Genomic DNA, 15957 nt, shown 5'->3' on the forward strand with positions numbered 1-15957 from the left:
ACGTAAGTCTAGTGTGCTAACCACTGCGCCACACCGCTCGGTTTCAGGAAAAAGTCCCACCATAAAGTCTAGTACCAGGTATCGGTACCCCACGCTACTGGCGTTCTGCAGTTGGCTAAGCAGTAGCAATTATCCGTCTGACGGTGATAGCAGTCTTGTGACATTGAAAAACATTTTTGTTGAATAACTCGAAAACTATGGCCTCTATCGGAAACGTATCCCAATACAGGTTCGAATCCTGCCTCGGGCATGGATGTGTGTGATGTCTTTAGATTAGTTAGGTCTAAGTAGTTCTAAGTTCTAGGGGACTGATGACCACAGCAGTTGAGTCCCATAGTGCTCAGAGCCATTTGAACCATTTTTATCCCAATACAAAATTTAACTACATTAAATATCTTACAAAGAGGTTCTGCTCATATTTTATAGAGAATAGAAAAAATCTTGTAAATGATATTTAAAGACACTCCGGTCTGCATAAATCCCAGAGGTAGGGGCAGCTGAATATTGCTATCACACGTTTCATACACAAAATATTTGAAGGAAATGCACAGTAAGAGACAGTTAATATACCAGCCTCATCAGCGACTTTCCTGTCTGTGGTTAGGCGATCGTCCATAATCATTTTTTTCACATTTCCCGTTATTTCCTTGACTGATGATGTTTTCGGGACATCCAGGACGATCGCCATCTTCAGCGTCTCACGGCCTTCGTGGAAACGTTTATATCACCCGTGAAGTTTTGTTTTATTCTTAGGAGACTCACCGAAAACAACACCTTACATTTCGAAAAATTTGGTGCCATTTATTCCGTTCCTTTAACAAACTGTAATATAAATTCTCTGATCCATTTGTATACAACATAAATAATCAACAATACTATCAAAACATATGCAAGTTTCGCAACAAGAGATACAAACCGCTTTCAGTCAGAAATCGTTATTTTTGTGTCTTTAATCGCCGGCCGCTGTGGCCGAGCGGTTCTAGGCGCTTTAGTCTGGAAACGCGCGACCACTGCGGTCGCAGGTTCGAATTCTGCCTCGGGCATGGATATTTGTGATGTCCTTAGGTTGGTTAGGCTTAAATACTAAGTTCTACGGGACTGATGACCTCAGATGTTACGTCTCATAGTACTCAGAGCCATTTTAACCATTTTTTTTCTCTACTCGACACATTTCTAACAGTGGGGCCTCATCTTCAGGTGCTTGATTACACTCTTATTTTTATTTATTTTGGTTACTACTGGTCCCGTTATGAATACATAACTACATTACAAGGTGGCTCTTGTGAGCACATTTGTAAAGAAAATTCAAAGTTCTGTTTACAGACGAGCCTTGAAACAGATAGTGCCTGTATGTATGCAATTATGTCTACTCAAACCATGGCTAAAACGTGTGTAGCCACTGGAGGAAACAATATGCAATTTTTCCGTTTATTCTTTGTTTTGTAAAAATTGTAGTCACAATGTGCCACGCTTTAACATTACTATGTGCTCTGTCTGAGGATTTAAACACTTACGGCAGAGTACGCTATTTATGGAAGGGGTCCTAAACGAAATGCAGTGTTGGTCGTTGAATCTGCAGAAATAGCGATCAATTTGAATGATTTTGCCTCCCACTTACTTAAATGTGATTCTAATAAATGTAGGCACCGGAAACTGACATAATTTATTGAATGGCCCTAACAAATGAGTGGTGGTGTGTCTCTATGCACGTCATTCTTAAACAAAAGGGAACCAGGATCATCGAACTAATGTCAAACTAAACAAGAAGTTACGAATCAGAATTTATAACAAAGAGACAGAAAAATAAATAACATGATAGGCAAGTTGATAGCCACACTCCTCTCTCACAGATTATGTGGCAGACACAGCGATAATATGATTGAAAAATAGACTACTGTAGTGTTGTGATGGGAGGATGGACTGGTGCCCACCTCATGAAAAACATCAAACACATTGAATATGGGATCCCTTAATAAAACTGATGGTTGCCGCAAGCTTTATTGTAATGAAACTCATGTGGAAAATAAATGGACAACTGAACTGAGCCAGATCCAATAAATAATGAATTGAGCTTTTATAACATTCCTTGAAGTCAAAAGTTAAGCGAACGTAACGAAAGAAGCAAGCACTTCAATCGTGGTGTAAGGGACAGTGTAATCTTACCACTGATTAGGGTGCACATAAGCCAGGACTCAAAGCAGTTTTGAGGTGACCAGTACGAGATGGTGAACGTAAGGAAAGCAATAACGAAGTTGAGCTGCTTCCAAAAGCTATCTCCACCGACGAAAATCGAAATTTAAGTCCGAAAACTGAGAACCTAAGGCTGGGACCCAAAAGCTCGCGTCCACCACCGTACCCCAGAATTATGAGTGTCAGCATCAGAATCGGTGCCAGAAGGCCATCTCACCACTCTCCAGCTCACGTTGAAGGCTAGTTACCCTCTATCCTAGAAAAAGTATACATAATATTAAAAAAAATTACTGTTAACCTTTTAATGATAACACCACTTACCTTAAACGGCAACCGATACTAGCATTAAACCTCGACGAGGAACTTAAAAAAAATTGTGACCGTGAGATAACTTAATGGGAACAGAACAATCGAACTAGGATTCCTTTCCGAAACACTTCAACAGAGCATAACCAACAGTGAACAGATGGGTCGGGACCAGACGTTCTCCCGGCACACAAGCAAGTTGTTGTTGTTCTTGTTGTGGTCTTCAGTCCTGAGACTGGTTTGATGCAGCTCTCCATGTTACTATATCCTGTGCAAGCTTCTTCATCTCCCAGTACTACTGCAACCTACATCCTTCTGAATCTGCTTAATGTATTCATCTCTTGGTCTTCATCCACGGTTTTACCCTCCACACTGCCCTCCAATCCTAAATTTGTGATCCCTTAATGCCTCAGAACATGTGCTACCAACCGATACCTTCTTCTAGTCAAGTTGTGCCACAAATTCCTCTTCTCCCCAATCCTATTCAATACCTCCTCATTAGTTATGTGATCTACCATCTAATCTTCAGCGCTCTTCTGTAGCACCACATTTCGAAAGCTTCTATTCTCTTCTTGTCCAAACTATTTATCGTCCAAGTTTCACTTCCATACATGGCTACACTCAATACAAATACTTTCAGAAACGACTTACTGACACTTAAATCTATACTCGATGTTAACAAATTCCTCATCTTCAGAAACGCTTTCCTTGCCATTGCCAGTCTACATTTTATATCCTCTCTACTTCGACCATCATCAGTTATTTTGCTCCCCAAATAGCAAAACTCCTTTACTACTTTAGGTGCCTCATTTCCTAATTAAATTCCCTGAGCAACACCTGACTTAATTCGACTACATTCCATTATCCTCGTTTTGCTTTTGTTTATGTTCATCTTATATCCTCCTTTCAAGACACTATCCATTCCGTTCAACTACTCTTCCAAGTCCTTTGCTGTCTCTGACAGAATTACAATGTCATCGCCGAACCTCAAAGTTTTATTTTTTCTCCATGGATTTTAATACCTACTCCAATATTTTTCTTTTGTTTCCTTTACTGCTTGCTCAATATACAGATTAAATAACATCGGGGAGAGGCTGCAACCCTGTCTCACTCCCTTCCGAACCACTGCTTCCATTCCATGCCCCTCGACTCTGGTTTCTGTACACATTGTAAATAGTCTTTCGCTCCTTGTATTTTACCCCTGCCCCCTTTAGAATTTGAAAGAGAGTATTCCAGTCAACATTGTCAAAAGATTTCTCTAAGTCTACAAATGCTGGGAACGTAGGTTTGCCTTTACTTAATCTTTCTTCTAAGGTGAGTCGTAAGGTCATTATTGCCACACGTGTTCCAATATTTCTACGGAATCCAAACCGATCTTCCCCGAGGTCGGCTTCTACCAGATTTTCCATTCGTCTGTAAAGAATTCGCGTTAGTATTTTGCAGCTGTGACTTATTAAACTGATAGTCCGGTAATTTTCACATCTATCAACACCTTCTTTCTTTGGGATTGGAATTATTATATTCTTCCTGAAGTCTGACGGTTTACACACACACTAAACTCTACAACGCAGTACCCTAACCTTGCAGACAAACGTATTACTAACTTGAAAGTCAGACAGACAAATGGTGGATGAGACAGCAAACAGTAACATATCCTTCTCAACAACACCTGCCTTGAATGAACTAGATACAGCAGTTTATAGAACCAATCACCAACACTCATGAAACTAGTAGCAATACGTCAGGGAAGAGCATGAAATGATTCTGATTTAAATCAGGGGATCTGTTAATGATCATACTCTTTAACATTATGGCTTAGTACAGGGTCTTTATGCCTGTGCATTAACCAACATGAATTAAAATAACTGACACAGTAAACATTTCTTTCTTAAGCTCCGTTCGAAGCAATTAAATAGAACGAAAATCCAATTACACTGGCTCTGAAGGAGCCTCTGCTATGCTTCATGAACTAACTAGCCTAGTTCATGAGGATTCTTGAACTTTCATAGTTTGAAGAACCTTGCACATTAATAAAACTACACAAATATCTGTGAGAAGTGGTAAGTATTCTCATAAATAACTGTTAATTAAATAAAGCACAGTAACTCTTTAAATAATACATGTGCGTTGATAAGCAGTCTTTTAACTTACTCAAAATATAGTTGGCTGTGCAAATGCCAACACAGCATTAAATTGAAGTTCAAACACTTTCTCTTGAAATGAGCAGTGATAAAACGTCGTAACTGTGCTCAAAGTACATCAGTGCAACAATAAATAATCTTTTTTCCATTTTAGATCAACTTTACTACTTTCAGGCAACTTTTGAAATAGGGCAAATGATTTAAGGAAATGATTGCAGATTGATTTGAAAATGAACTGAAAGTGTAGTATTCCTCAAACTATAAAACTGAACTTTAAACGGTATAACTCCACACATTAGGAAGTAATCACAGCTAGAAAGCAATCACAACTAGTATTCAATGAACTGTGGATGAAGCCCGACCAACAGGCCTTACATGTATTGATCAAAAATGATAGTGCATTGAGAATGGCTAGTTTCTAGCTGAAATCTAGATCTGCCAATAAAATTTAAAAAAAGACAGCTGATAGCTGAAATCTATTATTTACAAGTCAATATAACAGTCACTGAGTGAACAGTCTTCTGAGTGGAAGGTAACCGGACAATCACAACTATTTTTACAGCTCCATAATAAATTGGGACACACAGAATTAAATTCACTAGGATAAGGTTCCTGTCAAGGTTTGTGATTTGGGATAATCACGGTTTAATGGAAAGCCGGCGGTACTGGTGGCGTACTTTGCAGTGGCTGCTAACATGGCGGCGAGGCAGTCATGGCAGCATTGTTGGCTTCGCCCTGTTACAGACCTTCTTGGCTTCGGAATTTTATTTATAGAGGACCAAAAATCATACCATGATAGTAGTCTCACCACATGCAGCATCCGAAGCCCATTAATACAACTTTTAAGCTCATCTGGCCTCAAAACTCAAAGAATATGAGCCACTATGATCCTCTACTGCTAGCAAGACGTAACCACAGAATTGATCAGCCCAGACTCCTTCCCCGTCTATCGACGAGTTGCCACTTGAGTGCCAACCACACTTCTTCCACTCCGGCCGGCTACTTCCGTAGCTGCGGGGTTTCCCCACATCTTTTACATTCAACACTACGTTCCCTAACTATGGACCAAGTCATTTACAGTACATTATATAACAATCATTCCAGCAGTTATTTAAATCCATAATAAGCCGGCCGAAGTGGCCGTGCGGTTAAAGGCGCTGGAGTCTGGAACCGCAAGACCGCTACGGTCGCAGGTTCGAATCCTGCCTCGGGCATGGATGTTTGTGATGTCCTTAGGTTAGTTAGGTTTAACTAGTTCTAAGTTCTAGGGGACTAATGACCTCAGCAGTTGAGTCCCATAGTGCTCAGAGCCATTTGAACCATTTTTAATTCCATAAGCACATTTTAAAGAACATCCTTCAAAAGTAACTGAAACACATATAAACATGTATACATAGTCAAAGAATTTCCCTGACAGATAGAACATTCTATAAATGCAATACTACAAATTGAGAGAGAAATATCGATACAGATACAAAATAAGATAGAGATAGGTGTTACAACCTCCCACTCCTCTACAATATTACAATGCTGACGAATGAACAGAAAGCCATTGGTTTGCTCTTCCTCCAGGCAACATTTTAAAATTTCTGGCCAATCGCAACTGAACACTCGGTTTCCCACGACCTGAAGTAAGTCTTCCAGACTTGAGGGCAGCCAGGCACATTGCGAAACATCTAACTGAGAACTGTAAAACAACATTCCACTAGGCCCTAAAATGTTTACCGGCAGTTCGTCAGCATAGCTGTGTCTGCCAAGTGCTATGTTCGGTTCCTTTTCGCACTGCGCCCAAGGGTGGGGTGCAGATTGCACCCATACGTGAAACTCTCAGACCTCGTGCTGTGTCACTCCTGGGAAGGCCCAACAAAAGCGAGGCAGGAACTAGGTGGGTACATCAGATAATCCAGCATTTTCCTCTGGTCGTCTAAGCCAGTTCCTATGGTGCCTCCGGTCGCGTCGATGAACGGGGTCGGAGTGGGTCTTGCTCTGCTGAAATGTCAGTGGCCTTAGCCCATGCCAGACCTGTATACCAGGAGTAAACGTACAGTAATGCAGTAAGACTCCAACACTAAATCAAAATGAATAGTATCACAATCAAGATGTTAATATGCGGCAAGCATCTCTCTCATATCTGTTAATAAAATTTAAAAGACGTGATACTTGATTTGCCCCTGAATTACATTAATAACCTTATGAAAGATGAAACACCGTTCAGGGACTATTTTTCTGCATTTCAATTCGTAACAAAAAAATGGTTCAAATGGCTCTGAGCACTATGCGACTTAACTTCTGAGGTCATCAGTCGCCTAGAACTAATTAAACCTAACTAACCTAAGGACATCACACACATCCATGCCCGAGGCAGGATTCGAACCTGCGACCGTAGCGGTCACGCGGTTCCAGACTGAAGCGCCTTTAACCGCACGGCCACACCGGCCGGCCAATTCCTAACACAACCAGTAGTAACCTAACTTCAATAACGTGTTGCAGAATGATCAAGTAACTAAGAATAGCTTCGAGGTCTCGGGCAGCATCATGTATTGAAATAAAAATCACGATTTGTGGCTGAACGTGGTTTGATCTCTTTGCTACGTACTTACTGATGTCACGGCAACTACACTGACAGCAGAAGACAAAAAATACATAAGTAACCTTTTTGCCGTCTGATGACAAGCTCTATATCTAGTACATTAGTGTGTGAAACTTAAGAACTTCTGTATAATATGTCACCGCCAAGTAACATAGCTCGATGAAACTTGGACCATAAATAGAGACAACTACTACAGTGATGCAGAAGGTAGCTGGAACACACAATAACACGATCAGAAACCACACTTTTATTCAAAGACAATAATTGTGCTATGTCTCCGCGATTTATCATAGTTTCCTGGACATTACGGGAGGTCAAACAAGGTACTTAATGGGGTGTATGATCACCACGCGTGGCAATGCATGCTCTGCAACGTGCTCTCGTGCTGACGATAAGGTTAGTAAGGAGTGTTCAACATTCCCCCACCAGTACAGCTAACAACTGCTGGCACGTTCTTGGTGCTTAAGGACGTAACGCAGTACGTCGCCCCAATGCATCACACACGTGATCCATGGGGTTTAAGTTGGGGGAAGGGACACGCCAGTACATTGGCCTAGTGTCCTCTCATTCAAAGAGTTCCTACACCTGCGCAGATCGATGCGGTCGCAAATTACCATCTATAAGAATGAAATCAGTGCAGTACACAGAGTACGCGAAAGAACTTGCCCCCCTTCTAACAGCCGTGTACCGCAAGTCTCTAGAGGAACGGAAGTTTCCAAATGATTGGAAAAGACCACAGGTAGTCCCAGTCTTCAAGAAGGGTCGTCGAGCAGATGCGCAAAATTATAGACCTATATCTCTGACGTCGATCTGTTGTAGAATTTTAGAACATGTTTTTTGCTCGAGTATCATGTCGTTTTTGGAAACCCAGAATCTACTATGTAGGAATCAACATGGATTCCGGAAACAGCGATCGTGTGAGACCCAACTCGCTTTATTTGTTCATGAGACCCAGAAAATATTAGATACAGGCTCGCAGGTAGATACTATTTTTCTTGACTTCCGGAAGGCGTTCGATACAGTTCCGCACTGTCGCCTGATAAACAAAGTAAGAGCCTACGGAATATCAGACCAGCTGTGTGGCTGGTTTGAAGAGTTTTTAGCAAACAGAACACAGCATGTTGTTATCAATGGAGAGACGTCTACAGACGTTAAAGTAACCTCTAGCGTGCCACAGGGGAGTGTTATGGGACCATTGCTTTTCACAATATATATAAATGACCTAGTAGATAGTGTCGGAAGTTCCATGCGGCTTTTCGCGGATGATGCTGTAGTATACAGAGAAGTTGCAGCATTAGAAAATTGTAGCGAAATGCAGGAAGATCTGCAGCTGATAGGCACTTGGTGCAGGGAGTGGCAACTGACCCTTAACATAGACAAATGTAATGTATTGCGAATACATAGAAAGAAGGATCCTTTATTGTATGATTATATGATAGCGGAACAAACACTGGCAGCAGTTACTTCTGTAAAATATCTGGGAGTATGCGTGCGGAACGATTTGAAGTGGAATGATCATATAAAATTATTTGTTGGTAAGGCGGGTACCAGGTTGAGATTCATTGGGAGAGTCCTTAGAAAATGTAGTCCATCAACAAAGGAGGTGGCTTACAAAACACTCGTTCGACCTATACTTGAGTATTGCTCATCAGTGTGGGATCCGTACCAGATCGGGTTGACGGAGAAGATAGAGAAGATCCAAAGAAGAGCGGCGCGTTTCGTCACAGGGTTATTTGGTAATGGTGATAGCGTTACGGAGATGTTTAACAAACTCAAGTGGCAGACTCTGCAAGAGAGGCGCTCTGCATCGCGGTGTAGCTTGCTCGCCAGGTTTCGAGAGGGTGCGTTTCTGGATGAGGTATCGAATATATTGCTTCCCCCTACTTGTGTCTCCCGACGAGATCACGAATGTAAAATTAGAGCGCGCACGGAGGCTTTCAGACAGTCGTTCTTCCCGCGAACCATACGCGACTGGAACAGGAAAGGGAGGTAATGACAGTGGAACGTAAAGCGCCCTCCGCCACACACCGTTGGGTGGCTTGCGGAGTATAAATGTAGATGTAGATGAATGTATCTCTGAAGAGACGCACTTTGGGAAGGGGTACAGCGTCATAACACCTCGCCCACCAAAGCTACACCGTTCAACAATGTTCCTGTGTGCATTATGCACAAGGCGAGAAGTAATGAACCTAGCAACTTTGTTGAACGTGATAGTTCTGGTGGTCGTGGTGTTATGGTGTGGGGAGTGATAAAGTTGCAAGGACATACTGACCTTCCAGACCTTTGAACACTGTCCACTCATCGGTCAACGTTATTGTTGCACTGTACCCCTTCCCCATGCGCATCTTTTCAGGCCTGCATCCGGCCCTGACTTTATTTTTATGGATGACATTGCGCTACCACATCGAACTTTGCAGATGTAGAAGCTTATGGAACGGAAGAATATTCGGCGAATGGACTCGAATGCTCCGACTTAAATCCCATCAACCATTCTGGGATACGTTGGCGAGAAGTTTAGTAACACTCACATACGCCCCAACGAGCAGACAGCAGTTTCCGACCGTTCTGGTGCAGAAGTGGAACGCTCTACCATAAGACCTCATTATCAACCCTGTAGACAGCGTGGGAGCATGCACTGCCGTCCGTGGTTATCACACATCATAGTGACAACCACGTTCTGCCTTTTTTATGTTTAGTTGGCCGTATACGTCGCGGCGAATTCAGTGTAGTTATTCTCTGTGAATAAAACTTTAATTTCTGTTCGTCTCATTGCGTGTTCCTTTAATTTAAAATACTGTGGTAGGTTTTATGTACACTGAAGAGCCAAAGGAACTGGTACTCCTGCCTAATATCGTGTAGGGCCCCCACGAGCACGCAGAAATCCCGCAACACAACGTGGCATGGACTTGACTATTGTCTGAAGTAATGCAGGAGGGAATTGACATCATGAATCCTGCAGGGCTGTTCATAAATCCGTAAGAGTACGAGAAGGTGGAGGCACGTTGCAAGGCATCTCAGATATGCCCAATAATGTTCATGTCTCGGGAGTCTGGTGGCCAGTAGATGTTTTTCAGCTGAGGACAGTGTTCCAGGAACCAATCTGTAGCAATTCGAGACATGTGGGGTGTCGCATTGTCCTGCTTGAATTGCCAAAGCATGTCGGGACGCGCAATGAACATGAATGGATGCAGGTGATCAGACAGAACGCCTACGTACATGTCAGCTGTCAGGCCGTATCAGGGGGTCTCACATTACTCCAACTGCACACACCCCATACCATTACAGAGCTTCCACCAGCTTGAACAGTCCCCTGCTGATATGCACGGTCCATAGAAATTTGAAATTTGTGGTAAGTTTCTATGGGACCAAGCTGCTGAGGTCATCGGTAACTTAAACTAACTTAAGCTAAGGACAACACACACACCCATGCGTGTGGTAGTACTCGAACCTCCGACACGGGGAACCGCGTGAACCGTGACAAGGCAGGTTCCATGGTTCCATGAGGTTCTCTACATACCCGTACACGTCCATACGCTCGATACAATTTGAAAGCGGCCCCCGTCCGACCAGGCAATATGTTTCCAGACATCAGCAGACAAATTTCGGTGCTGACGAGACGAGCCGAGGCGTAAGGCTTTGTGTCGAACAGTCATCAAGTGTACATGAGTGGGCCTTCGAAAGCCCATATCGATGATATTTCGTTGAATGGCTCGTAGGCTGACGCTTGTTGATGGACTAGCTTTGAAATCTACAGCAATTTGCGGGAGGATTGCGATTCAGTCACGTTGAACGATTCTCTTCAATCGTCGTTGGTCCCGTTCTAGCAGGATCTTTTCCCGGCCGCAGCGATGTCGGAGATTTGATGCTTTGACGGAATCTTGATATTCGCGTTATGCTCGTCAAACGGTCTTACGGAAAAATCCCCATTCACTGCTACGTCGGAGATACTGTGTCCCATCGCTCGTGCGCGGACTATAGTACCACGTTTAAACATAAATCTTGATAACCTGCCATTGTAGCAGCAGTAACCGATCTAAGAATGACGCCAGCCATTTGTTGTCTTATATAGGCGTTTCCGACCGCGGCACCGTATTATGCCTGTTTACGTGTCTCTGTATTTGAATACGTATGCCTATAACAGTTCCTTGGGCGCCGCAGTGTATGATCAAAGTGAGATAAGTCACTTCGCAGTGACACATCGTGCAAAAGGTTAATTTTGTCCGTAAGTTCTGCACACTATTCTATGGCTAACACGGTGCAGGTTTTAAATAATATCGCTAATCCTAATAATACAATACGTTAAATTGCAAAATTCCCGTTACTTTGTAAACGGACCTCGTACTAGAATTAAGATATCTATGAAAATTTGTGCACAGGAAGTTTTGAAGAATTACACATTACACGTTGTTACACTGTGTATCTGTACACTATCGACACTATCGCAGGCATGCTTTAGTCAGGATACGGTGTGTGGTAATGGAATGACTATTGCTATGTGGAATGCAGAAAGCTAATGTGTTTACGGTGCGGGGAACTGGGACACGACCAAGCTAATTGCCAGCGAGTGCACATTGATCTGTGGCGTCTGCAGAGCTGTTCTAAGGGAAAATTAGGGCCCGCAGTTCTCTTGTATCGCATGATGTATAGCGAGAGAGGTTTCTGATAATGTACGAAACACAACGGTAACAGCATAGCGTTTGGATTAGGAAGACCTCCTTTTTCCGGTTACAAAAATATCTATCATACCAATATCTACTGAACAATGTCATTACTTCGTGATCCTGAGAGAAGCGTCTTAGATTGTGCAAGACAGCTTAAAGTACTTGATAATAGGCTATGCAGATTAGTTAAAGTAAAAATAATAAAACTAAGCAACTACGGGACGTTTAATTTGTTGCAATGTGTAGTTATGACAATTGAAACAGCAAGTGATATGATGATTATGCTGATGATAACGTTGTGACCTAGCTAAGGTTTTTACAATGTATAACATGTCATTCTCTCGTAAAAGTTATAATGTTGTGGAATAGCAGACACAGCAGTTGCACATTTTTTACCTCACCAGCTTCTAAGCACTCGGAGTGTATCGGTATCATTTAGAGGACATAGCAATAGGCATTTAGGCGATGAAGCAATTAGATTCAGTGTACCACAGGATTCTGTTTTTGGTCCTTTGGTGTGTCTGATATAGATATGGGTATTTGTATTGTTAGAAGTTATAAGAGCTCTTACTGGATGAACAGCTACAGCAACAAAAATAGAACCTGAATCTTTATGAAATATCTTGAAAATATCGGCATGCCATTCAAGTCATATGGTTTAGCAATAAATTTAACGAGACTCAGGACATACAACATGCGACTCTCATTAGACTTCCGTAAGCTATTCCAACAGTTTCTATAAACAACTAAATACAATGAGTTGATAGTATTGAGTTTCTGGGACTACAGATTGATCAAAGATTTTTTTGAAAATCCTACACTCAGGAATTAATACAGCGCTTCAGTTTAAGTAAACCTGTAGTACGCGTTATTACAGCCGTATTATTATCGTTAGTGAATGATTTTTCGACGAAAATCAACTTATAGGGGCAATGGTTTTTGATGCAGGTAGTTATTAACGTTCTTCCTTTAGAACAATATTTCTTTTTTCTAAAAAGTTCTACAAATTACGGAAAATGATACTACGACATAAATTGACGACTACAGTGACTTCATGATTTTAAGGTTGAATGAAATCAGATACATGTGTACACAACCTACCAGACAGTACTAAAAGTAGTGTAACAGTGCAGGTTCCCGCGCCCGGGTTCCCGGGTTCGATTCCCGGCGGGGTCAGGGATTTTCTCTGCCTCGTGATGACTGGGTGTTGTGTGATGTCCTTAGGTTAGTTAGGTTTAAGTAGTTCTAAGTTCTAGGGGACTGATGACCATAGATGTTAAGTCCCATAGTGCTCAGAGCCATTTGAACCATTTGTAACAGTGCAGAGGAGCTTCTTCTATCCCATTTACACATATCTTTACAGAAATACTTTTAGGATATAATTAACACTAGTATTTTAATACCACAATCTCTCATAAACCTAAAGCACTCCATCTTACAGCGTTTATAGAAATGTGTCTTTTGACTTATTCTCATGTCACTATTCCCTTTTGCTTATGTGCAGGATAATTCATGAATAATCATGAGTTTACCAGGGATTCTTATAGGTAAAGGTTCTAACCAGACCTTAAGGATAATTGCGTAGATAACGTAATTGTGAGTTGAGCGCGTTGCGAATATACCATACTAATATGACCGAACCGAATCTGATCCTTGATCACAGAAATCGTAGTGATCAGTATGAAACGAATGATGGAAGGAAAAACGCCTCCATACTCTTCTTCGACGAACATCAGAAATTAGACAAATCCACATTCATCGTTGGAGAGAACTCGACGCTTATGACCCCGGTTCCACACCAGATGCTGCACTTTCTTCGCTCACCGCGGTATTGTTGTTCGTAACGGATGGCTAGAGGCTCAATTGACGGTAGTGTATTGTCTGTGTCGACACATTCCTCCCAGTTTCGCGGCACAACATGTACGTAGCGGTCGTCAGCTGGTTTTGTTTACCGCCGGCGACCACTAAGAGGCAAACATATGTTTTACATCTCACGAAGTGGGTTCAGTGTTCGAATCAAGTCACTATATTGCAAGTTAGTTGGGCAGGCATATTCCCGTGCTGATACTTCTTAACCCATCGCGATAATGTGCGTGCGTCGTGAGCTTGAAAAGACCATTCGAGACGTGTTGATAGCTCGAACTAGCTTCATTGCCCTTTCTCGATTGGACACTCAGCATATTCTACTGAACTGCACTGGTAACGAATAGTTTCCTTGCACACCTGGGTGTATGTAGTGATTTCCTGTGATATAGTGACTATTGTTAAGAGATCTCAGCTCAAAACCCGCAATGTAGGATATCAGGGTGGTGCAGAAGATTTTAGAGCAATATAGTTGTAACAGCGATCTCGGTACGGAGATTAAGATGTACCAGTTGCCCAAATGTGTGATTTATTTAATTTGAGGAATACAACATGTTTTGGGAAGATACCATGCCATTACCAAATTCTATGAATAAAGGTAGCATGACTCATTATTTCACTAAACAACTGGAGTTCCGTCTATGCACTCCATGTATTGCAGATAGCTTAAAAATATTGTGCCATTAGGCACAGTTGATAGGATGGGAACATAGGACGAGGAAAAATGGAAGTATATGAAACAAAATGCAAAGGCTGTGAGATGATGGGTCAGACAGCAAGAAACTTCAAAATAATATTCAGCCAACACAATGGTAAAGAGATACTCGTAAACATGTCGGCGGTGCAAACCACCTTAACAATGAACATCACTCGTTAGGAAGCATGTCAGACAGCTTCAGCATATCTTGTTTAGAAGGAAAAAGGTTGGTTGCTGACTGAGTTAGAAAGAAAGATAAATATTTAGCGCTTTCAGAGAAGAATGAATCAACGTGTTAGTATAAAAGACAAAAGTGTCCTTCAATGGTTTTGGCACACTGGTTTTTTGGATTTCATGCGCTTGAATCTAGTCGTCTAGTCTTCATCTCTCGAACACAGTGCTCATCTCTTTCCTGCTGGTTGTCTGGAAGAACCTCCTTTGGTGCCTTCAGTGGAATATGTCTTTTTTACTCCAATTCCAATAGCTTCAACGGCTTTTACAACGTCTATACGTAATCCAGTTTGATTTCTTGCTCGTTCTTACACGTGCAGTTTCGTTATCTGCAGGATAAGTTCAAGAAGAAGATACTTTCTCCTTCTTGTGGAATTTTTCTGACAGTCAGGATACTTTTGTGACCACAGAACATATGCGTTGAGAGCTGCAATGACCACCGATTCCGTGATTATTCGACACAGCCAACTATTTGTTGTACTTATACAATCATTAGTCTCGACATAATATATTACCTCTGTCTGCTTCACCTATAATCTCATTATAGTGAGAAATTGTGGTATGTGTCTTGCTTCCTTTTTCTTCTTCAACAGAGTCATCATGGTGTTTGATTTAAAGCAGAATAACACACTTCCATTCCTTTGGAACATGAAACGATGGTCATATTTTTTGTGAATGCAAATAATGAAGACTTTTTCTCGTTTTATTACCTTAGGTAAGAACTCTTGTGGTTTCTCTCTTATGTTTGCTCTTTGACTTCTAACTAGTGTTAAGTTGTGATCCAAAAACTTTTCAACTAGCGTTACGGAAGTAAAATAGAAATTATCTGTACCGATTCCCTTTTCAGATTGAAAACGTTGCTCAGTCATCAATACAACACGTTGCCCTTGATTTACTTCTACTAGAACGTCTTTAATGCCCGTATACGCCTGTAGATTACGTACAAATAAATTTTTAATATCTTCACATATCCATATATTTATTCGATCTCATCTATACTCGAAGTAGCCCGTCTTCCATCAACAGTTGGGTATTCATAAGGACTGTAATTATTTATGCATGCATTTCCCAAACACAACAACCATAAAAATGAACTACTCCATGACCGGAAACACTAGTGTGATTTGCATGAGTCTTTCCTGTATTCAGTAATATAGAAATAAATACGAACAACTCCTGACTTATTGTGTTGTGCCATTCCTTAGGTCGTTCTGAATGCGTTTCATTGTATTTACCAAAACGTCTTGATATTTTTCACTGCTACGCCTACATATAATA

Source organism: Schistocerca serialis, chromosome 9, assembly GCF_023864345.2.
Source record: "Schistocerca serialis cubense isolate TAMUIC-IGC-003099 chromosome 9, iqSchSeri2.2, whole genome shotgun sequence".
NCBI lineage: Eukaryota > Metazoa > Arthropoda > Insecta > Orthoptera > Acrididae > Schistocerca > Schistocerca serialis.